This window comes from Triturus cristatus, chromosome 3_1 (assembly GCF_964204655.1).
Source record: "Triturus cristatus chromosome 3_1, aTriCri1.1, whole genome shotgun sequence".
Classification (NCBI taxonomy): domain Eukaryota; kingdom Metazoa; phylum Chordata; class Amphibia; order Caudata; family Salamandridae; genus Triturus; species Triturus cristatus.
Window position 1 is genome coordinate 903,235,432 of NC_140583.1, and position 27,059 is coordinate 903,262,490.

Sequence of the window (27,059 nt, forward strand, 5' to 3'; positions counted from 1 at the left end):
TAAGATGGTAGAACTCTACCATCCTTTTACTTTCATAGTACTGTTAACCATTTATATCTTATACTGTCTAACGGTTGTTACAGCACTTCTATTTAACAAAAGAATATCAACTGTTCAATAAATGGTTATTGAAACACCCAGCTTGTTTTATTCGATGTACCTCTCTGAGACAAACTAAGTAAGCATGAGTGACTGAGCGAAAGGTAGTACATTGTTTCCATGGTCCGGAGGGATCAGGGTTGTCATGTTCCTTCTGAGGGTGCCGGAAATTATTCTCTCCTTGGTGAGAGGAGATCATAGTGGCAATGTGAGCTAGCTGATACAGACAGGCTAACATACCCGGTGGGGGTGCACGGAATCAGTCTTCCACCGGTCCCACAGTTTATGTTATCCAAACGTGCAGATCCTCTATAGTTTCGACAGGAGCAAGAGCTGGCACGGGTCCTCTCCCCTGTGCATTCGCGAGCTGCTACAAGAGATAGGAGGTGGCTTTCCAAGCGGCAAAAAGTGGGGAAAGGATTACTCCCTCCACAGACCCATTCTTCTCCTTGGAGGCTAAGAGGTCAAGGAGAGGTTCACCTCCTCTTCCTCCTCACCATCTGTCTCCAGCAGCATGGTGACAGCAGTCCTCTCAAAGTGGGGCTTGAGTCGCTTGACATGTGGCACCTGTGGGGTTGCCTAGAGTTCTTGAGATCCACAAGGTAGATGGTCTCCCCATTTCTCTCAATTACAGCCTATAGGACAGTCCAGAGGTCCGTGAACACTCTAGGCTCCACAGGCTCCATTATTCACACTTTCTGACTAGGCTGTAAATCAAGAGTGGTAGAAACGTTGCCATCCTTCATGACAGCTTAGCTTGTTCAAGGTTGTTGGAAGCTAACTTTTACAACTTAGCAATTTGGCTCCTGAAGGTCAGCATGTAGCTCACTACATCCTAGGGACCTCCCAAATGCAAACCCCCCTCCTAAACCCAAGATCACCCCTCCCAAACCCAGGAGCAACCCCCCCTCCAAATAAGATCTTTGAGGTGCCTGCTTTGCCCACTAGATGCCACCTCCTGAGGAGGTTCTTCTTGGCAGTGAAATAGGAGGCAAGCTTTGTGCCACTTCACAAAAGTGCACAGGACTTTGTTTGAATTTTGTGGACTGCCATCTGGCTTTTAAAGCACATTGAGAGACTTATCTCAATGTTCGGAATACATCTATAGTTATGATTTCACCAAATTAGTCTTGGCATTAACTTTCCCCTGCAATTGTTTAATTTCTAGCAATATGTCTGACTAAAATGTGAAGTGCTTATCTTTCTTAACCATGATGGCAGGTAATACAACTGATTTTTTAAAGGTCTACTTTGGTAAGTGCATGAACTGATTAACATAGTATGTGATGGTCATTTGAATTTAGGTGCATGCCTTTATCATGGCAATGGCCACTTTCACCAACTAATTGATGTAAAAACAATTTTGAATGTGTTACTGCAGGTGTGTTTGTTTCAGCTTGATTACTGATCAGTATGAACACATTTGCATTACACCTTATAAAATATTGTGACTATTGAAATTGGAATACAGGACTTTCACTAGACAAGGGGAAATGTTACAGGGATGTATATTTTGAATACTTCAGATTTGGGACTGACAGGGATTTTACTGGTATTTTATATGGTAAAGGTTACACCTTGTCTAGTGCAATTTCTACATCATGTTGCATTGCACTTATACCAATGATGTGTGTTGCATATGTTTTTAACGTGACAATGTTCACAATTTATTCAAACACACCTATATGGTGGCTTTTTGATTTGATATCCTTTTTTGTGCAAGTGCCCATTTGTTTAAGGCACTTTGCGCCAATTTGATATATGCAATGTGATCTTACAGGTGTGTTTCTTTAAATGTCTTAAATGTAAACATTACAGACATATGTATTGTACATTTGTATGCTATTGCTTCTAACAGAGTTTTAACAATGCACGTGTTCAGTGCAAATGTTCACAGACAAGTCAAAAGGTAATAGGTAAAATTAGAGTTTACCATCACTTCTGTCCACAACAGTGTTGATTTTGTTCGTCATCAGCGGCAGGGCTTGGAGGATCGGGTCCATGGTGGAACAGGAGGTGGGAAAATTAGAAAAGATGAGTTTCTGCCTTATATCCCTTCAAATTCAACAACTCAGATGTGGAGGTTTTTACCGCAACAGTCACATCAGCAGGAAGGCACTCATGATTGGCAACTCAGATGTGGAGGTTTTTACCGCCACGGTCACATCAGCAGGAAGGCACATCATGATTGTCCTGGTGGACACACTGGAGGTCCTTCAACCGACAGCCGCTTTTGCCCTTTGTGCCATTGACAAAGGTGAACATATCTGGCAGAGTTGGCAGCACTTTGACAGTCTTTTGTCTGTTGAACTGCCAGCATCTAAATAGAGCTGGTGGACCGCTTAGCAGACGGGTGAAGAAACCATTAAAACATGGCGGCGGGAGCAAGTACGCCATGATCTAAATCAGGCCCTACATCGTGCATAAAATAACACATCCTTACCTTGCAGTGAAGGCGTTCCCTTACCTTAATATACATGGGGCACATTAGAAGAATACAAATTTCTCTTTAAACATCCGATTGTACTGAGCAGGTTCTTTGAGCAATTTACAGTTGCACGTCTTGAGGGACACAAATTAATTATTACATTATACTTCCATAGTGCCGATAAACTATTGCAATCTTTCTTTATGTAATTTTCAAGATCTAATTGAGTATAAATAAATACAATACAATTATGTTTGTAGCACTGTAATAAAATGAATGGTACACAGAACAGAAAGCAGCTCATTGTTATGACACACTTTTTGCTTATTTGTGTTCGGTACTTTTTATACCTACGATTCCCCTGCTTATCATTGCAATATTTCAGTTTCTGAAATATATAATACCCTGAGGAAATGGGCACTGTTATAGAAAATGTGCTGATTTAGCAAAATTGGTGGCAGAGCGTTTGCCTAAGGGATAATCTTGATGGAGTGCAGGAGGAGATGCCGGAGGGACTGAAGCCCTTTATCATGATTAAATTGACATGTTTGACCTAGTTCTAGTAAATAAAGGAAAAGTAATACAAATATATGTCTACCGCATTTGGAGAAATGCAAATAAGACCATACAATCCCGTATAGACGATGGTGTGTAAAATAATGTACATTACTTTATCTAAAACCTAAATCGAAGTTCTCAAAAAGTATTTTAACCTTTAGTTTCCTTCTACCCAATACTTATCTGTGCAGTTCACACACACATATAGGTGCGTCCACATACACAAATATGAACATGCGCATGAATACACATGCGCACACAATGTCTTTGAACAGTTCAGCCTTTGTATGTCAGAATATTGTTTATGAAAATATTGCATGGCATTAATATTGAGTACTAAATACCATTCACAAAAATATTTTCCACTTAGGTGCCAATGTTATATTATTTAGCCCAGTTAGCTGATATTTTTGTAAACAACATTTATAACACCTCACATCCAGAGGCATCAACCAAATGCCCTGTCTTCGAGAAACTCCAGCAGTGAGTAACGCACACTGGTTACACATGTGTAGGGAAATTGACTGTGAACACCTCTGAATCGCTTGATAGTCGGTACTCCTGACTTTTCGGGCCCTGAGCTTAAAGGTAGGTGGGATTTGCTGTGTTCGGATGTTTGCTGTCCAACAGCCCAGAGGGCAGAACCCCTCCTCCATTTCTATTGACATCTGAGATGTATGGCTTAGGTGTAGTTAGCCTGAAATTTTTACCTTGCTGCTCCTTTGTGATTTTAATTTGCTGCATTGCTGCATATGAAAACAACCTTAAAGGGAGGACCATCATTTTCTGTCTGCCTTAGAAACTGTGGGCCTTATTTACACTCCCCTTGCGCCAGCCGTACGTCACTTTTACCATGTTAAAAATGACGCAAAAGTGGCGCAAGCGGCTTGTAAATATGTCCCTGTATTCCTAAAGTCCCGATACAGGGTTTTCCAACTGTACTGGATTTACTGGAGTGTCGGACACTGCAGTGAGACTCAGGTGGAGGATTGCTTGGGGTTACCTTAAGAGGATGCTTGATTTGTCAACTAGAGGACAGTGGGCAGCAGACCTTCTGTGACATTGCCACTGAACTCTCACCCCCTCTTCCCTCTGGCTCCATTAAGCTCTGTTTGGCCAGTATTCCTGATCAGAACTAGAAACACTCTTCCTGTCCTTAGGGGAACTGCCCCTGTGTGCCTGCTCCATCCTCTAGTCAGAAGGTGTGTGACAGAAATGCATGTCTGCTAGGGATCTAAGCAGCAGGAAACACTGCAAGTAATCTAGATTCCTAGTTGCTCTTTAACCAACATACACCTAAGTGATTCAGCATCAAGTTCATGCACGAGACCTCAAGGTCATGTACGAGACTTCATTGGAAGGGTTGAAATAGATTTCTCATCAATGAGTAATGGATATTGAAGAAGGTTTGACAGATTATTCACAAACGATACCGCAGCTTTAAAGTGTCTCTGATCCACTCTGCAAAATGCTTCGTCTCATTGTTTAAATCTCAGAATTTTGTAATTATGGCCCGATACCCCTATCCCGTGACTAATCATGGTCTTTATGCTCTATATACCATAATACTCGTTGCTCGAACTGTTGTTATTCTTTGCTAAAGCGGCACCATTTCTGTCTCAGATGATAGCGTCTCATCTACTGGACAACTGAGTTGTGTTGCCAGTTTCTGTTTCCTGAAATGGTGGCATCAAAAGCTCTAGCCTCTCTGAGTTTCCCCCTGTTTTTTTATTCATGTTCAGTAGTGTTTGTTTCCTGTTTTGTCCTGAATGTGTGTGGCCTCTCCAATAGTTTGGAATTTCCTTATTTGTAGCCTGAGAACAGCATAACAAAATGCTGAGGCACACATCTAAGACCATCCTTTGGAACGCAAGCACACAAACTGGAAACATTTGGAAGAAAAGTTTCCCATTCTTAGCCCCACAGAAGCTAATAATAGCATTTAACAAGTCTACCCAAAACCCCTGCACCTCTCTCCATCTGTCGAAGAGGCAAGTTGAACTAACACTTGCTTACACTGTGACGTATTTCTGATGTGTCTCCGTACTTATTACAGTACAGCGTTACAAAAGGTTTTCATACCCATTTTTTATAATTGCGGTTCACAAGTTGACTGCAAAGTAACTGAGACCGTGTGCTTTTTAGTCAATAATTGCGCCTTTGATTCTTCTTCTTTAGTCCTCATTTTTCACATCGGATTGGCCAATGTCCATAAGTTATTCATGATTTTCTATTGGTCACTAATCAAATGTATTATTAATGTTTAGAGTAGGTTTACCTAATTCAAACTGTATGTAAGAGCTCAGCTAGACTCTGCATGCCATTAGCGATGAGGGGCACTGGCTTGCTGGTCCCATACGATGGTGGGCCACTCCTACTCTTTTGAAGTCTATTATTAAATGCCCTGTTAATTGCACATTTTCCAATTCTTGAATTCTACAAGTAGTATAGGATGGATCTGTGATAAACATATCTCATAGGCACATGTCTGAATGCACGCAATAATTCAGCTCTGACCTCATCTTCCTCTATAGATATATGCTTTGGAGATGCATCAATGGATCTTTAATCTCTTTCATTACGCCTTAGGATATCTTTAGAATCTCCTGCTTTTAGGTGATGCCTAAATTTCTTGTGTTTTAGATGTCAATAAAGCGTTCAATAGAACACACCCTCTATCTTGGTTACATATGTAAAAAATCCTCCAGTTTCAGTGTTTATAATTTTGGAGCTAGAATGCCATGCACCTTGCCTCTACTGTCTAAAGTTCAACTGATCTTACAGCTGAATTGTGTTTTAGATTAACATTTCCTGGTCATTATAATATTTTTCCTATCAGAATAACAAATGTTATAGAGCTTTATTACCTTCTTATCTATGTTTCAGTTTAATCCTATCCCCAGCTATTACCATTCTATACCCTGGATCATTTATTTCAGCAGTCCTAGATATACACATACTTAAGATGGTTAAAAAGACTCCAAACTAAAAACCTATTATGTATTCCTTTCTTATTTAAAATCCTCTATCGCATGCCCTTTAGGAATGTATATAAACACATTTCATCCATCAGTAGAGATATTTTCTCTGTCAATTGTTTGACATTCTTCACTGCCTTTCACCTTACAAAGAGGTTTTAAATAATAATAATGAATGTCCTTCAAGAGAAATTGGGCATAGACTAAAGAAGAGCAATCAATCGCACAGCTTCAGTTATGGTAATTGCGAATAAGCTAAGAATAAATACTATCCTTAGAGAGCATTTATATGTTTGCTCTTAAATATAAATACCAAGGATTCTGCAGCTGCTATTTGCCACTCAGATATACGTTATACTCCATCTCAGAGACATAATATGGTTCTCTGCTTCCAAACTAAAACATTTTATTCAAATTTATAATTAGGGTGGCAACCAAATAAGATCCTTATCTATAATAGAAGAAAACTGGCCATGGTAAGATGCAACAGAGCACAAAAACAATGGGGCAGATTTACAAGCCCCTTACGCCACTTTTGCGTCACTTTTAACATGGGGAATGTGACGCAAAAGTGGCGCAAGGGGCTTGTAACTCTGCCCCCATATATTTAACTGCAACAGTTATCCATAATGACATATTGATTTTTGACTATCATTTATTTCATTCACCGACAGTTCAAGAAACCTAGCTAGTTGTTTAACTTCTTGGATTTGTTTGTTCTATTTTTGTATTAAAATATATTCTTCTATGTGAGACGTGTCAGTCATTAATTTTATCCAGTAGCGCCCAATGCAGCTGAGAGGGGTGTGGCAATGGGGCGGGGATACCACTGAGATTACATTTTACATCTTTTGAGTGTAATTCCTAATTGTGAAGAGATAGACTTTTCCAGTTTAGTGTCACTGGACCCATAATTCCAAATCTCAACCTATGTGAAGATGGGTTTTAAATTATAGTTTAGCAAATGCTGCTTTCAAAAAAGTTGCAAAAAAGTTGCACTTTAGCCATTTAGTGATGGCTGCCTGTGTCTGTTTGGTCTGGGTTGGGTGACAGCTGAGCTTGTGTATTTCCTCTAGACAGTCACACATAACAGGCTCTTAGGTGTGACTGCTGGGTCTTCCTGGGAGGTTGGGAAGAAGGAGCTGGGCACAGCCTCACATTTATACCTGACTATGCTGGACACTGTCCACTCAGAAAGAGCCGCATACCCCCTGCAGTGAGTCTGACTACTCTGCCAGGAAGAAGAGCTTCTGTTCTTCTGAAATTAATGCCACTCTGCTGAACTGCTGCTACACTGGACTTCTGCCTTGCTGTGCTCTTGCCTTGCTGAACTGCCCTGTTGCTTGCTGTTCTTCTGCCTGGGTGAGAAGGACTGGGCTGGAATCACTTGAACACAGAGTGACTTCAAGGTCTTGCCTATTCACATTATGTTTTCTAAGTCTCAGGGACACAAAAGACTTCCAACACTCCTGTTCCATCCATTGGACTCTACTGCTTGTGAGTCTGTTCTTCCAAGTGGTGCCACCCCAGTCCTGGACCCTTGGAAGTGGGCCTAGTAGTTTGCTCAAGCAGAACCAATGCATCTCCTGTTGCGAGGGCAGAATTGCCACATTGCCATTGTTGCAGGAACTGGGTGGGCTCATCGCACTCTGAACCGCCATATCGCACTCGGGACCACCACTTCACAACAAATGCCATGTTGCCACTGCATGGAGAAGATCAACGCATTGCCTCCATGGTGTGGAGAAACCCGGCACAATGCATTCAGAACTACTGCACCTCAGAACCGGCACATTGCTCACAGTCACATCTCATCACCGCTGCTGCGTGTAGAAATCTGGTGCGACACCCAACCTGCATAGGGATCACTGACGCATCACTTGGCTGCACCCATCATCTTTGTCAAAGCAACCCCAGGAGCAAGGTACTTTTATCAGCAGGCCTAATTGGGTCTCTGTATCCGGCCTATGCTCCATTTTAGTCAGCCTGAACCCTTGACCTTGTCCTGATCTGAGGAGGTCAATAAACTCTTTGGGCACTTCTTGCTTCTAATCGCTATTTTTGCATTTAATCTTTACAAATTCATATCTCGATTTCTGCTCATTGGATTTTTGTCCTTTTGGTCTTGTTTTATTTATAAAATTATTCTTTATTTGTCCAAACTGTTGTGGAGTCTTTTTGTGCTGTTTCCGCTGATTTACTTTTTAAGTGTTGCACAATCCTTTACAAACTGCCTCGTTAGTTAAACCTGACCGCCTTGTTCCAAGTTACCAGAGGGTGAGCAGAGGATAATTTAGAGTGTATGGGACTTACCCTGACTAGGATTGTGGTTACTGCTTGGACAGGGTATTTACCTCTCCCAACCAAATACCCAAAGGCATATTTACAAGCACCTAGTACCACCGGAGTTTCACTTTTTTATGCTCTGGTAGCGCTGTCTGCTGGCCCATATTAGCCAAAAACGAATGCCTTTCAAGGGGAGGCATTAAAGTGGAACAATGAGGAAAAAGACTTGTATTTCTCCTGTTTTTTTGCTCTTTCTATGTATGCTGCATCCTGCAGCACACATAGAAAGAGCAATACATCATTAATTATTGTTTTTGTGCAGGAACAAAATCACCCCTGTGGTGCAATAGTACCTGCTTTGGTACATGGCTACTGTTTTACCACCAATGCAGAGGAGATTACAGGGTTGAGCTATATTCCTGTAAATATTGTGGATCTCTGAGTTTTTTAAATGATGCAGCTCGGCGCAGCAAAATTACTTGCGGCACCGCGTTGTGCTATTTCAGTGTAAATATCCCCCCCCCTCATTTTCTAACAGACCGGCACCACTTTTAGGGTCAGGACTCACACAGGCCGGATCTAGGTGCAGGTTCAAGATGGGGCAAGCCTTTTGTGTCCCTGTGGCTCTGAACAGGAGGACAGCAAACTAACCCAAGATGAGTCAATCTGGAGGTTGGGGCAGTTGAGGATACAGTCCTTGTACCCAGGCAGAAGTTAGCAGGACAATACGGCAGCAATCAGGAAGGGCAGCAGTCCTCCAGAGCAGCAGTCCAGCAGAGTGGCAGTCCTTCCACAAGCACAACAGTCCTTCTTCCTGGCAGAGTATCCACAGGTCCAGAAGTGTATTGAAGGGTTTGAAGGGTTTGTGTCTGAAATCCTCGGTTTATATAATGGTGTCCTCCTTCTGGAAAGTGGAAGAAGGCTCTAGACAGTGACTTTGAAGTGCATGAAATCTCCTGACTCTACTACCTTGGCTCAAAGCTGGCTGTAGTCACAATGTGCAGTTTTTAGGCCCTTTGTTTGAAGGCAGAGCACAGGCTACTCAGTTGTAAGTGGGGTGAAACCACGAAACCGGTCCTAGGATGCTTGGTTCCAGTCCAGGGAGGACCTGGCTTGGCAGTTCGGGCTGGACTGTTCCCATGAGGCACAGGGTCAAGACTGATTTGCATATGGCTGGGTTCATATTTAAAGTAGAGAGCATATGCACATTATCACTGGTTAGCAGTGGTAAAGTGCACAGAGTCCCAAGTCCAACAAAAATGAAACCAGCAAAAAGTGGAGGATAAGAGGCAAAAAGTTTGGAAGTGACCCTTCTGAGAGGGCATGATCTAACAGTTTCCTACTTGTTTCATTGTTATTCAGTCAAAAACACCACTTTCAGTTGCAGGCTAGCCATTGTTCTTATTAATTATGAGAATTTTGAGTCTTGGCTTACTTACAGTGCTGCTCTTTTTTCATGCACCAAAGTTGTTTTTTTGTAATGTATCCCCTGTAATGCCACATGACCCATCCACAACCCATTCTACACAATTTCTGTTGAGTCATATTAAATCTCTGTTCCTATTACCATACCCCTTGAATGAAGCTATTGTCATTCATATGGTTAGAGAAGGCAATATAGTGTAAGGCAAAGTTTAATCCCAAACCTTTATGGCACTACAGGAGGATATTACACTCAAGTCAAATGAAAAACAACTAAAAGTGAAATTACTATAATGCCTATTTTATTTAATTACTTTCACATTGACCAGTCTGAAAAATCAACTTAGAACAATATAATTAGTGTTAGCTTGAGCCACCATTATCGTACATTTGTTGTATATCAGGTTGCTCATTCGAAAGGGTGGTGCAGTGCAATTTCTTACCTGTCAATGAAAACAAATCTTGCACCTCTTCCATATTCCTCAGGACTCTAAATCACTAACTGTGCAACTTGCACATAGACGGTTGTAGTAACAAGACTAAATTCTCAGGCTTGCAACCTTCGTGTTTCATGTGCCAAATGTCACTTTATTTCCCAAGTCACTAGAGCACAGTATAGATCTGGGGAATAGAAAGTAGTTTTAACTTCATTTATGTGCCCTGACCAGACCATTTTCCTTTACTTGGCAATTTATAAAAAATGTGGATAGATTATTGATCAACACCTGAAAGGAAACACCATTGGTCCAGGCAACAGACAAAGGATAGACATGCAAGGTCTGCTTTCCTGTACTTTAAAAGATTTACCTTTACCAATTCACATATAGAAATGAGTCTCCCTTAAGTGTGCTTTATTCTCTTACTGATGTTTCCTATGTAATCATGATCATTATAGGCACATGCCTTGGCAAATGACTACTTACTCCTTCCCTAAAAAAATCTCTGACAAAAGTTCCTCCTTCGCTTGACTGTATGCTAGCAGAACTTGTCTTTTCCTCTATATTTATTTATTTATTTATTTATCTCATTTATAAAGCGCTCTATCCCCTAACAGGCATCCTGGCGCTGACATCAAAAGTGCACGTTGAGAGTAATGCTACACGGGAAACTGATAACAGGTTATGCATTGGGGAAGAGCCTAGTTTTTAGTCTCTTCCTGAAAGGGAAGCAATCCCTCAGTTGTCTCAGCTCTAGTGGGATTTTATTCCATAGTCGGGCGGCCGAGACACTGAAGGCTCTGCCATCAGAATGCTTTTTTTAAATCTTGGTAGCTTAACCAATATGGCCGAGGAGGAGCGAAGGCTTCTCTCAGGTACATACCAAGCAAACTTCCTCTGCATAGGTACTGGTCCAAACCCATGCAGGGCCTTGAAGACTATGCAGAGGGATTTGAACTGAATTCTTTGCATTATCGGGAGCCAATGCAGCTCCGCCAAAGCCGACAAAGTGGAGGAACATCTGGACCTCCCCAAGGCTAGCTTGGCTGCTGTAGACTTAATCATCTGGAGCCCATCCATTTGATGTCTCGGGGACTCCAGCAACAGCTCGTTACAGTAATCCAATCTGCTTAATATAGTACTTTGTACTACCAACGCTCTCGCGTGAGTAGGCAGCAGAGGAAAAATCTTCCGCAAAACTCTAATAATAGAGAAACAGCTTCCCATAGTTTTGTTAACCTGTGACTCCAACGTCAATTTGTTATTGAACATTATGCCCAGATTTCGTACCTTCTCAACAGGCCTCAGGGCAGTGGATGTAACTAGAGGCCAAAAGTTTACGGGCAACGCTGGTGGTACCTTCCCCACTGAGCAGCAGAGAACCTCGGTTTTATCAGCATTAATCGATATATCCAGGGCCAGTTATCTTTTCTTCTTAGTGTGTATTTTTATCTAGTTTCTCTTTACAGGGAGTGTGTAATGGCAGCAGCAGGTTGCTTTTACAGAAAAAAATAACATTTTAGTAAACTTTAGATTGTCATTCGGCAGTGGGTTCTTTGCCTTCACCTTATTACTTGGTGGCTTGAAGGGATAAGCTAATGATCTACAATGTGATTTTTTGAAGTAACACGAAGGACGCCAATTAGGCCTTCATTACGAGTGGTCTGCGAAATTCTGGTATGTAGGTAATTCCTTGTACCACACATACTAGAATCGGAGTTATTCAGCAAAAACTGCTCCCCCATAATATTCCCCAGGTAGATTTCAGCAGGTAAACAAAAGCCAGAATTCACTGAGAGAAAAATGCCTGAAAAATACTGTGACATGCTTATGTTGGTGCTGTATCTGCATGTCATGCCACATTTTACAAAGTCAGCTTGCAATAGGTGATAATTATTGTAGTTCTCAAATTTGGATCTCCTGGTGGTCTGCCATCCGGAAATCTCCCAGTTCTCCCCCGGCTGCCTCTTTGCGACCGAGGGAGTACGATGGCAGCTTTTCACTGCCTTTTCGTGCCGGTTTTTCTGGCACGAAAAGGCAGTCGGAAACTGTCTTTGGGGGCCCCCAGTAGGGCCCCCATGGGTGTGAGGCTGCCGAATGGCAGCCTGGGGGCACCTATGGTGCCCTCTGTGGATCCCTGCACCCGGTGGCAGGCACCTTGGGGTGCCGTCCACAGGGTGCAGGGATGAACTGCACCCCATCTTTCAAGGCTGCAGGCATGCATTCCGCTCGGATGTCCGTCCGACATTGGAATCGGCCCCTGAATAGTAGAGGGCTAGGAATATAGGGCCAGATGTACCAATAACTGGTCGCAAAATAGTGGTTGCTTAAAATTAAGCAAACTTACGAACCGCCCTGTGTACTAATAGATCAGTTCATAAAACTCTGAAGCATAGTGGGTTGCGTTCGGACCTGCCTCAAGAATATTAATGAGGTAGGTTGAAGATTGCAACTCATTACCATTGGAGGCCATCACAGGGATGGTGGCCTACTGGGGTCAGTAGACCACCAGCTCTGTGATCACTTTGAAATAACTTAAACTTTTTTTTTTACAAATGCACCTATTTTCCTTAGGCAATGTGGCTGCATTTAAAAGATTTAAAAGGAAAAGCTTTGGAAGCGGTCCCATTCTCCACTACCTATTTCGCAACAACCCTTTCTTTTTTTAATTCACAAAGGGGCAGGAATTTTGAGAATGAATTACCACTTCTTTTGAGGCCTTGGTAACTTATCGATGTTTTGCAACTGGGTATCAGTTGGAAAGCACTGATACATAGCATATCAATCGATATTTGAAAGGGGTGCTTTACAATGCACCCCTTTCAGATATCCAATCAATATCCATTCACAATCGCAGTTTAGGAGTGATCAGAAAAAACATAACTCTTAAAATGGGATTAGCACATCCTAAAAGGCATTTTCACAGTCACAAATACCAAATCGATGCTTAGTACATTGGGCACCTTGTGTATCTCGAATTGCCGTAAAAATTGCATGCACATGTTTTATGTAAGTGAAATTGTTTGGGGCAAAATGTGTCCTCCTGTGTTTGCAGAAGAAAAAAGACTGTGGGGTCGATTCCGATCCCGGGTCGGACAGCTCTCCGAGAGCTGTCCGTAGCCTTACCGTGCGACTGACACGTACCCGTAGCCAGTCCGTCCTGCAGAGGAAGTACGATTTGCATAAATGCAAAAAACCCGACCGACACATAGGCTGTGAGTCAAGCTCCATTCTCCATCCGAGCCGTAACTCCTAACGTTGAACGAGTCACCCGGATGCAGTATCCATAGCAGTTTCCGGCCTGACAAGTACGATGCGTACTTCCTATGCGCCGGACGTGTCGCCACGTACGGGACGTCACAGCATCCGGAAAACAAGCATATCAGCTACAATTCGCGCCACAACTTAATACACGGCTACGAGATGGACCAGCTTGCAGCGGGTACAAGACGGAGCAACAAGCAGCGTGTACAACACGAACACATCATGAATCCCATCGCACAGGTCATACCATGACCGGATCAGGAACCAACGCCGATGGCGCAGGTGGTAAGTCAGACACCTACCACTCAAACAAACGACACGTACCAGCAAAATGACACACACACACAGGAGATCAACATTCTGGCCACTAATAACAGCCCACCATAGGGGTTGTATGGCCAGCACCAATACCACCCCCAGCCATAGGGCTTATGTTCCCCAGCACTATCTCCACCCCCACTCATGGGGCTTATGTTGCCCATGACCCCTGCCACCTACATCCATAGGGGACCTGTTGCCCATCACTACTGCCACCCCCACTCATAGGGGACCTGGTGCCCATCACTACTGCCACCCCCAGCCATAGGGGACCTGTTGCCCATCACTACTGCCACCCCCACTCGTAGGGGACCTGGTGCCCATCACTACTGCCACCCCCAGCCATAGGATGGGTGATGCGCCACACATCCATCATACTCCAATATTAGGTATATCAGCAAAATACATCCCCCCTAACATCATGACAACAGTGTGTAGTCTGTGACAAATGCCCACAACAGTGATTATGACTTCGAACATACAATGTAACTAACAGCATAGGTGTGACCAACAAATGAGTGTGCCCTACACAAGGCAAGCATCACCATAGCAATGTGTCAATGTAAAAATAACACCCCCTCACTGTGTAGAGCAAAAGTTAATTGTGGGTTTCCAAACTGCAGCAGATGTTGAGAATTGTGGTGATGGGGTCTAACCCCCCCTCATCACAGTGACCAAAAGGTAAGTGTCATCATGGTCAAAGCTGCAAATAACAAACAGCATGTATGATCCCTGCTCCCAACATATTAAACACTTCTGGGGCAAACTAGTGGTTGTGTCCCATTCCCACAGAGATGTGGTGAGGCTAACAGTGCTGTGAAAATATAACACACTCTCTGCCATGTGCAGGCAGGCACCACACATGGGGGCTGACAATGCATACAGTGTACAATGTCACGAGAGCAGAAGTGACCATCACAAAGCATACACACATCTCGAAAATAGACACACTAATCAAAACAACCTGTGCAGACTGTAGGTGTCAGCTCACAAACTCCCATTCCATGCCAGCAATGGCACCTAACAACCAGGATGAATGTGCACAATGATGTGATATGACTCACAGGGACAGCAAGGAAAATCACAGAAACAGCATCCAGACAATGGACCACGACAGAAATACCAATGCACTGATGCAGATGCACAATCACAAACAGGCAACCTCACACTGCACATCTGACACAACATGTGTTTGTGTGTCTCAGTTTCCCCAGGCAACTACACAACACATGAGGGGGGTTGAACCACAGTGACACAGATGTGGACACAGTGCCATACAAAAGTAAACCATCATTGGGACACCCTTAGTGGGCAATCAGGCATTGTGAGATGAGAGGGAGCACAACAGACACGTGACACAATCTGGAATGAACACCAACTAATACAGGAAGAGACTGACACACAACAGCACTACCCCCAGTGACCGGACATTGGGGTGACACAAGCATGCATGACACCTCCACTGTGATGACAAAGGCAGATGTCGTACAAACTGGGAAACCCAGACATGTGTCCTGTTCCATAAACGTACATCACACATACACAAATACAAATCACTCAGCATGGCCCCTCATCCATGGACAAACGGGAACTAGTGGACCATCGATGCAAACATTTACATCAGTCCACCCTCAACACCACACACCCTAAACTGCAACAATGTGCATCTGTGAAGCCCACATGGACAGGTGACATTGCACATGCACCCATGACAAACACAGGAATGTTGGGAGGAACTAAGGTGCACAGACTCATCACACAAGGACAGTTTACAACCCTGGGGAATAATAGACATACTGCACAGTATGCGGTACATGGCCATGACGTCAAAGCTCACGTAACCTTCAGAATATCTGCCACAGTCCCAGGACAATGCAGAAGCCAAGGAGAACCACAAGGCACACATGCTGCCAACTGCCAACATGGCAGCCCTGAACCCGAAAAGTGGGAGCAGTCACACACACATACACATGTCTCAGTCACTGAAAGGTACCACCTAGGGACAACTACATGAAATTGCGAACAAACAAGTGCCTTGGGTAACCCTGACTGTGTCCCATCTGTGTCTGACAACGTCATCACCACTCAGAACTGACAAATCTCAACGATGATACACCAATTAATAGTAGTGTGTTATGCACCCACTCATCTGGTAGCCCATTGGAAAAGTAGTGGGATGAACCCAGTACCACTCAGCAAGTATCAACAACAGGAACATATCAATGGAACACTGCCTGTGTATGAAAAGGGATGCTGACATACACACATGCTCATACAACACACACCATGGGCCCAGGCTATGTCACGGGACAACACACTTACTTGAGGGGACCCAACTCCTGTGGAAGCCCAGCTGTGCCAAACATATTCACAGCACGTGTCACTCATGTTAGCAGAACACTTGGCCAGTCAGCCATCAGTTACTACACAATGAAGGCTCTGGTCACAACAGCCTGGGTACGTGAGTCTCCCCTAAGTCATCTGCACATACTCAATACATATGCACAGCAAGTTGCACAGAGGACCCAGTTGCTCCAATACCAATGATGCCCACACCTGTAGGTCCAGTGGTGATGCGCACAAAGTCAGGGAAATAGACAAATTGGACAATGGGAAGCACATCATATGTGCATGGGCGTAAGCCAGAGATGTGACCATGCAAATGAAATGTTCACAGAGATGTCCACAAATAGTTGCTCATGACACACCCAGGTAGCTGCAAAGGATGACATGGATACCCACCAGAATAGGATACATATCTCATGGACCACATGGAGTACCTCACATCAACACATCAGTGTTCTACGTTGGAAACCAAGCATTACAGTGCAAGGGCATGTTAAACATCATCAACATAATGCACAGCTAAATCAAGTTCACAGGGATAAAGAAAAAAGCTTTATTCAGCATATTAAAAGTTAAACGTCCGTTCACACAAAAGGCCAATGGCCAGTCCATGTCCAAATGCCAAGGAGTGAACTAGAGTGACAACTGTCACACCTTGCTTGCCTGCACTGCTAAGGACCGGGGTCATCCCCTCGGAGGGGCACACATGGGGGCAGGCCAGGCACGGCAGGGACAGGATCAGGGCGCAGCAGAAGGAGGCAGTGAAGAGGTGGTGGATGATGGCGAGACACTTGCAACCGCAGTGAAGCTGACTGAAGTGGTGGGTGCAGTCACAACTGTGGGGCACAAGTCAGATGGGGTGGGTGCCGGCACAACTCCAGTGGGCAGATCAGATGGAGTGGATTGGGTCCCCACTGCAGTGCCCAAGTCAGACGGGGTGGTCGTGGACTCCACTGCAGGGCCTACATCCCTGGGAGCGGAATGGGGGGCAGGTGAGGTCGGCAGGACAGGGGGGGACACGGTCCACACATCAGTGGCACTAACCGTCTGACCAGGTGTGGAGGAGCAAGTGGTGGGGGGAGGGCCTTAGCATTTTGGGCATGGTGTATCTATGGGTGGGGGAACCCGGGGCAGGGAGTGGCGGGGGAACCTCTGGAGTGGTGGCCTGGGGGATGGAGGACATAGACTTTGCCTTGGAGCTGCGTGGTGGTGAGGGGGTCTTGCTCTTCCGGCTCCGGGGGGACTTGCGGGTGGGGGTCTCAGTCTGACTGCACCTGAGGGAGGGTGTCTGGGTGTGAGGGGCACTCCCCTCTGTGTGTGGGGACTTCCTCTTCCCCTTGTAATCAGGATCTGCTGGGTCGGTGGGGAAGAGGCCAAGGTCACAGAGGAAGAGCTTCTGGAGAGATGGGGTTGCAGGTGAGGCAAGGGAAGGGGGCTGGGAGGGAGAGGTTTCAGAGGACTGTGGAGTGGTTGTGGATGACTGTGTATGTGTCTGCACACCAGCCCCTGTGAGTGTGGTATCAGTCCCCTGCGCTTGCTTGTGTGCACGTCTAGACCTTGGTTTGGATGTTTGTGTGCTTGGGACAGGTAGGCTGCTAGGAATCGTGGGTGGTGCAGGGGTAGGAGGGGTGCGGGCTACTACCGTCAGGGAGGAGGCCATGGACTGATTGGTCCTCTGTAGGGCAGACATGCCCAATGAAATGCCCTCCATGAAAGACACCAGTTGTGTCAACAGACTTGTGTGTGCATGGAGAACCTTCAGCATTGATGTCTGCCCTACATGGATCCGTCTAAGTAAGTCCACAGACTCCTCACTCAGGGCAGCAGGGGACACAGGGGCAGGGGGTGCGGTGCCTGGCACAAAGGAGACATGCTCACGAACACGGAAGCCTACAGGGACCTCTGGGATGGGAGCCGATGGGAGGGTGGTGGTGGTGGGGACAGCCTCACTAGCTGGGGTTTGGTGGCTGCTGACACTAGCCTCCACAGGAGAGTCATCCTCAGAGCTGCTGTGGCCCTCAGCTGGGGGTGATGGTGCTGATGACTCCTCTGTGTGACTCCATTCGCCCTCCATGCCACTGGGTCCCCCGACTCCTCTCCTTCTGTCCCTGTCAGGCTCTGTGGCTCCTCCTGGTCCATGGAGCTGTCCCCTCCTGTGGCCGTGGATGTATCTGGATAGGAATAGGAAGTAAGAGAACAACATCAGTCACCTGCACCGACTGCACACACCACAGTGAGTACATCACATCACAGGGCAAGCCCTGGCATCATCAGCTGAACACAGCTCAATGTGCCAACACTGTTTAGAATAAGCAAATTGTCATTCTCAACATCAACCATGGCACACATATCCCTCCTTGACTTGCACACATATGTCTGTTGCATGTTGGACGCTAATACCCCAATGTGCCGACATGCACCACCCACACCTCATTTGGACATGCAAGTGAACATGTAGGAGTATGTCACTATACACACAGCACATCTCTTGCTACTGACTCAGTACAGGTGTCCGGATGAAGGGATGGGCAGAGACTCATTTCACATGCTTGTGATGAATGCCAGCAACACACACTGTGATGTTCTCATGTCCTGATAGTCAATGCCACAATGGGGTGCATGGTGCACACTTGAACACAATGCAGGATCACGCATAGCAAGTTAAATGCCATGGCACTGGTATGCCTGGAAAGTCAGTCAACACTGTTTCTTGTCACGGGGGCCGGGCATCCAGACAACAACAATATGCACTGACTCACAATCCTAGCTCAGGGGTAAAGCTAACTCTGCAGATGACCGGCGCACGTGCCCATCTCCTGCAAACAACATATACAGGACCCAGAAGACCCCACGTCATGCAAATCAGACATATGAGTCTTTGCAAACACAACTCCATGTACATTAACACATCACAGTCTGCCATGCATGTAACCCAGCTGCATGAAGGACACAGTTGCATACACCAATGTGTGCTGTCAAATGATCACACACCTATATGTCACACAGGTCTTGTCTCTCACAGTCACATCTCAGATGTCTTGCTGACCCTCTGAATCATGGACACCCCAGTTGTACATAACAACAAGCCACACCCTAATGACACAGAGGCAGACACCTGAGGGCACATGTCACTAAGCACAACCTGTAATTTCATACACAGGAGTGGGATTACAGAGTGTTTCTAAATGCCCTTGAGGAAGCATGACTGGCCAGGTCTACATGAAATAGTGTTTGGCCCTGGACAGTAGTTAGGTGGCTAAGCAAGTGTGACATACTTGATATACATACTCCTGAGGCCCCACAATTGGAGTCCCCTACTGCATGGGTTTGTTTGGAATACCCCAGCCACATCTGGCGAGTCAGACCAGCAATTGGAACACATCTCAAGGGCACACACAGATTACATATCAGATCTCAGGCATCGGGCAAACAATTGACCCACCCATGAAACAAACAACAGAGTCACAGAAACAGATGCTGTCCGGTAGCTGAAGCATAGCTGACTGCAGGGACACAGTGCCCTAGTGACACAAGCAACAGACTGTAGGGGCCACACCTGTGGAACAGATGAGGAGGGTGCATCACGCAATTGAGGGACCTGAGTATTGGACTACAAGACCTACGTAATGTGGAAGTGTGACCAGGCCAAAAGACTGCAATTAGCATGTCAGACATAGTACACAGATTAGGCATGGACTTACCCCCTTCCTGCTGCTGTCTGGCCTTCAGCTGCCTATACAGGTCCGGGAAGACCACCACCAGTATCCGGAGCATGTGGGGGGTCAGGGTCTGGTGTCTGCCGCTCCTGCATGGAGGTGACAGCTTCAGCTGGACTCTAGCTATCCTCCGGGTCCAGCCCCGAAGGTCCTGCGACCTCTTCTGGCAGTTGCAAATCCGGCGCTTGTAGACCCCCACCGAACGAACAGCCCGGGCGATGGTCAGCCATATCTCCTGCTTCTGGTGGGCATCAACCTGTAAGGATGACAAAGTTAAAAGAACATTAACACACATGCCCCAGATTTGTGTAGCACACATCTGGATATACATGTCATCATCACCAAGGGAAATGAGTTACACAGGTAGTGCAACCATGGGGAAGGACAAATCACCTGCATGTCCGACATGTTAACAATGCCTGGATAGTTTAAGCTTGCACTAATGCACTTTAGCAGCAGGACACCTGTTCATTACATGTACCTACACACTTTGGGGGATGAAAGTAGTCAGTGAGAATGCTTGCCACTGGTGTACACACTGCTAGTACTGCTAGTCAGACAACATGCATAATTAGGAAGGCAGTGGACTGCACACTCACCTGCTCCCCTGGTTTCCCATACAGCTTGCTGTACTGTGGAAAGAGCCCGTCCAGCAGAGCCTGGTTCTCCTCCTCAGTGAAGGCTGGGGCCCTCCCCGGGGTACGTGCCATAACAGGAGGCAGAGGATGCAGAGACAGCAGCAGTGGTAGCAGGGATGTGGTCCAGTAGCATGTAGTGCAGGCAAGTGAGCTCCCTGGGGGCCAGCCGGTCTTATATCTGTGCTGCAGAGGCAGAATCTGTGCCATGTGTCCAAAGTGATAGGTTCAACACGGTTGCATTCTATGAATCTGGCCAATCCATTTAAATGTACGACTCGTACACGCCTTCCGCATCGTTCAAATCTTCACCTTCATGAAACACTTGAAATTGCAACATTGTTGTAGGCATCCAACTGAATTTCAAGTGCACAACTCATACAAGTTTTGAATCCGCATCCGTCTCCATGACAGTCCGGAGCCAATGGGTGCGCCCGGCTCAGTCAACTGACTGTAGAACGCGTATTTTGAAAATACACATGCACCCGTCTCCATACGATTCAATGGCCAAGGCGTACACCTGTCTCGGACCATGCCTGCCCGACGCGTATCACCCGCGTCAGACCTCATTGCATTCAATGCCAAAGCGTATGCAAGGCTCAGTCATGAACCGTGCAATGCGTACGCATTGTCACCCGCTTCAGACCTCATTGCATTCAATGACAAAGCGTACGCATGGCTCGGTCATGTACCGTGCAATGTGTACGCATTGTCACCCGCGTTGGGCCTCATTGGTGTGACTATTCTATGGATTTAACACACAATTACTAGCCAGGGACACCTGTGCACACCTACCACACTACAGCATTGGCCACACAGTGTCCCATGGCATGTAAGGCTGCATTCCCTGGGTGTTTGGGGTGGCCACATCGGGTTTGTTGGGTGGCACTTTTGTGCAGCCACTCCCAGGCTGTGCACGTGTACATGGGGGCAGAATCCTTTGTGTGTTGTGCACATTACCACTGTGATGGGCAATTGTACAGTAATGGGCATGAATCACGGACACAGTTTCATGTTGGATATGTTTGGGGCATGTCACATACACCCTGAGTCCAGGGGGTGATGGCATGTATGTCACAGTGAGACCTGTAGCCACAATACTGATGTGCAACCACAGTCTGTGTGCATGTTGTGTCTCAGATTTGTCTGATCAAATGTGCCCAATGGGTGACAGTCTCCACATCCATGTGGTATATGCATCAACCTTGATGGTGTGTGTGTGTCTAAGAGACGTACATGTAGGGCCTGCAGGAACAACAGTGGTCACTACCTGTGGGACTTACACTTGCCTTGTGGTGTGTACGTGATACGCTATGTCCATGCTAGTGTCGATGTGGCAATACAGGGACCCTGGGTTTCTGCATGGCAAAGATCTGTGATGCCTGGGAGACATCAGACCTCACTTGTCACTGTGGTGTGTGTTTGGAACGTCGCAGCAGTACATAGTTTGGGTGACACAGCCAGATGATTGGCCATTGCACTACATGGGACTCATGTGGACATGTGGAATTGAGATGTGAGGTGATGGTCATGTAGGTGACATATGTGTCCATGCCCAACAGCACACACCTCAGTACATTATGTAATGTTATGGTCTATCATGTGATATTGAGCCTGGTCATGGCCACATGGGTGGATGAACTGACAATCTTCCTTTGTGCATCTCTGTACTGCAGGACACCAGCTGTCTATAGACCATTCCCAGACCTTGCGACCATGCAGGAACACGACTGCATCAGACGGTACCGCTTCACCAGGCCACTGATTGAGGAGTTGGCGGAGCAGTTGGTGCCACATCTGCTACCTGGCTGGATATACCCTACAGCACTGACCCCAGAGGTGAAGGTGATGACAGCCGTGCACTTCTTTGCTACTGGTACCTTCCAGTACACTGTGGCTACTGCTGGTGGTATGTCGCAAACAATGTTTAGTCGGGTGCTACGCGATGTCTTGGAGGGGATGTTGCATTTCCTAGACCTGTACATCAAGTTCCCTAGCCCAGCTGAACTCCCGGAAATAAAGGATGCCTTTTATACACTGGGGAGGATGCCGAACGTCATTGGATCTATTGATGAGACACATGTGGCCCTGATAACACCACAGGCACATGAGCAGGCATACCTGAACAGGAAGCACTACCACTCCATCAATGCTCTGGTGGTATGTCTTGCTGACGTGTCTATCACACATTTGTGTGCACGGTTACCTTGTTCGGCGCACGATGCCTACATAATGAGGAGTAGTCGCATTGCAACGCTGATGTCACAGATGCCAGCTCAGCATGCATGGCTTGTCGGTGTGTACTGACTGTTTCTCATTGTGTGTGTTTGTCAATGTTGTATTCCACACTCCTACAAAACTCAGCTACTTGTTCATTTTTGTGTGTGTAGGTGACTCCAGATACCCCAACATGCCGTGGTTGCTGACACCCCTCCGGAACCCTGTGACATCAGCCGAGATGCGCTACAATGAGGCACATGGTCGGAGCAGGAGGGTGATTGAGCGGACATTCGGCTTCCTGCAAAGCCGCTTTCGCTGCCTGGACAAGAACGGAGGGGCCATCCCATATGAGAGTGCAAAGGTGTGCAAAATAATCCTTGTATGCTGCATGCTACACAACATGGCAGTGCGGAAGGAGGTGCCTCTCATCCAGGATGACGATCACCAACCTCCGGCACCTGTGGAGGATCCCGGCCTGGGCCAAGATGCCAGTGATGATGAGGATGAGGGTGATGTCCGCTCCCAGCTCATCAACAACTTATTCACCTGAATGTGAGTTTCCAGGGTTGTTATGTCAATGTATGGAGGTAGCCTGGAATGTGTTGTGGCTGCTCTGTTGCTGTCTGAGTGTTTCTGTGTGCCACTTGACTGGATGTGTGCAGTGATGTGTCCATTCAGGTGGTGTGTACTCCACAATAGGGTAGTACTGCTAACTTGTTTTTGTGAATGTGTCTTGTGACATGTTTTGTGCATGTGTATTACATTTCTCTCCTGTTCTGCTGTGCTTTTGACTGTGTCTTGTGTCTGTCCTTCCCAGGGTGCTTTGCCTGTTGTTTGGTCAACACTGACCCCCAACACCCAGAATCCAACACCAGTGTGGAAGTTGTCAATTCCCATCAACTGATGTACCACACATCCCTGGACTTCAATTCTCCAACACTTTGTGAGCGTGTGTCCACTGTTACGTAGAATTACCTTGCAACTATTGTGGAATAAACATGTTGCTGAAGTGTAATGAACCTGTGCTACACTTTGTTATGTGCGTTGTCTGTCTTCCCACATCTGACTGACATCTGCTTACCTCACCTGTGGACTTGTTACCACTGACTGGGGTTGGTGTTGTGTCTGTGCATGCCAATGTGTTTCAGGTTAACATCATTGTGTGGGATGAGTAACATGGCCATGGTGAGTATGTGTTGTGGGGCCATAGTGGTATGTCTCCCTCACATGTGTCACATCACCCTGACTCACCTTACACTTGTCACATTGTTGCAGTATTTGGCATGCATTGTGTTGTGTAGCAGATCGACATCTCCATGACACATGACAAGTTGGAATCACAACAGAGGCAAGTATGGTGTACTGGTGAGTTTATTTTCAAACATGTGTGAGGAAAGTGCACAGGATGGTGGGTTCTGTACATTGGTTTTGGAATCCAAAGTTCACATTAGAGTTGGATGTGCTGGTAGATGAAATGTCCAGGGTAAAGTCTACAGTCATCTGCTACATTGGCCCAACATGAACCCTCCATGTCATGTGGGCGAGTTGTGTGCGATTGGACAAGGTGAACGTGTTGCGCACAAAGAACATTGTCCAGAACAGGTTTAGAGGCCCTGGGGGATGTGCTGGGACATCTGCCTCTCACATGTCCTTCTTCGGACGACCCCTCATCTCCCTGGGGGGGTCCTCAGGTGCAGGCCTCTGCGGTGCAGGGGACTCTCCGCCAGAGTCCTCCTCCCTCCCTGTTGTGCTGGCAGATGGTGTTGCAACAGATGTTGTGGCCACACAGGGAGGTGTGGACAGGTTTGTGTTGATCTGGCGGAGGCATTGAAGTATGTCCCGATACACCGCAGTAAGGGCATCCCACTTGGCCTCCATGCGGGCATGGTGGGCAGCCTGCTCCTGTTGCATGTCCTTGAGTATCCCCATTACCTGGCCAAATCCTCCAGTACTATCCTGGTACGCATCTATGATGCATGTCAGGTGGGAGTCATCATGCAGTCCAGACCCCTCTGCAAGGCGCGCCCTCTGCCTCCCACCTCTCCCAGCACCCCTATCCACACGGGCAGGACCAGCGGGGGGACGCACAGGTGACACTGGGACCCCTTGGGTGGTGTTGCTGGTGGTGTTTGCTGTAGCTTCCGGGGGGTCCTGTGTCCCTGTGCTGTGGGTGTTCAGTGGCCTTGGTCTGTCCGTGTTGGTGGGGGTGCCCTGTCGGTTTCTGGATGCTGGAGGCGTGGGTACAGGGGGTGCTGCTGGTGCTGCATGATGACTCACACCGGAGGGGCCAGGTTGGTCATTGTCATCCGGAGAGGACAGAGACAGAGTCAAACCAGAGAGCTCAGTGTCTGCCAAAGTGTGGGCCAGGGAATTCTCTTCATTTGGTGCTGGGTACCCAGCACCACCTGTGTTTGGAAGAGACACACAATGTGAGTTATGTTTCTACATGCATCAATGGTTCACAAACATGACATTTTCTACTTTACGAACAGATGCCTGCCTGTACACTGCTTTTTCCTAGCTTGACACAGACAGAGTTTGATATTGTTGTTGCCCAGTTCCCAGCATGGCCTTGTGCTCCCCACAACAGAGCCCATTGTCAGACATCCTGTCAGTCCATTCCCACTCCCTGTGAGGTGAGCATGGTTCAGTGTGAGCTTGCTGGGCCACGTGGGTGGGTGGGGAATGTCTGTGACTACAACTCCCATTATGCTCCTGGCTACACCTCCCTTCTCAGCATGCCCATACTTCCTTCCTCTTGACTCTGCTTCTCTGTGAGGGGTTGTGACAGAAATGGCAAGATGGCTGACTGTGTAGTCCTGGTGTTTGTTGGTGCCCAGTTCCCAGCATGGCCTTGTGCTCCCCACAACAGAGCCCAGTGTCAGACATCTTGTCAGTTCCTTCCCACTCCCTGTGAGGCGAGCATGGTTCAGTGTATGCTTTTTGGGCCATGTGGGTGGGTGTATATTGTCTGTGACTGCGACTCCCATCATACTCTTGGCTACACCCCCCTTCCTAGCATGCCCTTACTTCCTTCCTCTTGACTCTGCTTCCCTGTGAGGGGGTGTGACAGCAATGGCAAGATGGCTGACTGTGAAATCCTGGTGTTTGTTTGGCAACAAGTCCAAAGAGAGCCCATGTGCTTCACACAGCATCACCCAGTACGGGGTATCTTTTGCTGATATTTCACTGAGGTGTGGGTCAATGCATTCTACCCGGTGAGTTGTGTGTAGTTTGTGCTGAGGGGGTGGTGTGTCTCCCCATGCTGGTAAGTATGGTCAGGGCTGTCAGTCCTCCTTCCCATCATGAAACGTGCATCCATTGTAGGGCGTACAAGTTGTCTTTCAGGATGTCAGTCAGTGGTGTCCTGCTTCTGATTTGCACACAACCCCTACCAGGGCCTTGTGCTCCCCACAGCAGGACCCAGTGTCAGCCATCTTGTCAGTCATTTTCCACTCCCTGTGATGTGGGCATGTTTCAGAGAGGTCTGTATGGGCCAATCAGGAGGGGGAGCATTATCAGTGACTACAGGCCCCATCATGCTTTTGGATACACTCACTTCGCCTGCATCCCCACTATTCCTTCCTGTCAGTCAGCTGCACTGTGAGGTAGTGTGTTTGTGGTGGCAAGCTGTCTGGCAGTGTATTTTTAGCTTTGTGCCACTGGCTTGCTCTATTTGTTTGTAGGTTGGTGCATGTCATGACACAGTTCCAAGTCACTATGAGATGGCAGGTATTGTGTTTGTCTGACTGGCATACACATCTTTGGATGATTATCTATTGGTTACTGTAGCTTTGCTTGCGGTGCATGGTTTCAATGTCCCCTTGCCACACAATCTTGGGTATGTTGTTTGTGTACTCACCAGGCTCTGGTATGTCTGTTAGCCCATGGACGCTCTCTGGTGGTAGGATGTCCCGCACCTTCTTCTTCCAGGTCCTGAAGTAGACTGGTTTGGCAGGAGGGCCACCGCCGGTGCACTGACTCAGGCCGTGATCTTTTTCGATGAGTTTCTTGACCCTCCTGCGCACGTCATACCACCTGTTCTGGATATCGTCCTTTGTGCGCCTTGCTGGTGCTTGAGCATTCACCTTATCCACAACCCTCGCCCACATCTTTGTTTTCTGTGACATGGGGGTCCTTTGGACCAATGTACCAAACAAATGTGGCTCTACTCTGATGATCTCGTCTACCAGCACTTCTAACTCACTATCTGTGAACTTTGGATTCTTCTTTGGGGGCATGGTGATGGGTGGTGGTGGTGAGGGATGTGTGTGTGAGGGTGCAAGTGAGGGTGGGTTGGTGTTGGTTTTGAAGGCTATATGTGTGTGTGCTTTTGGATGAGGTGCTGATGG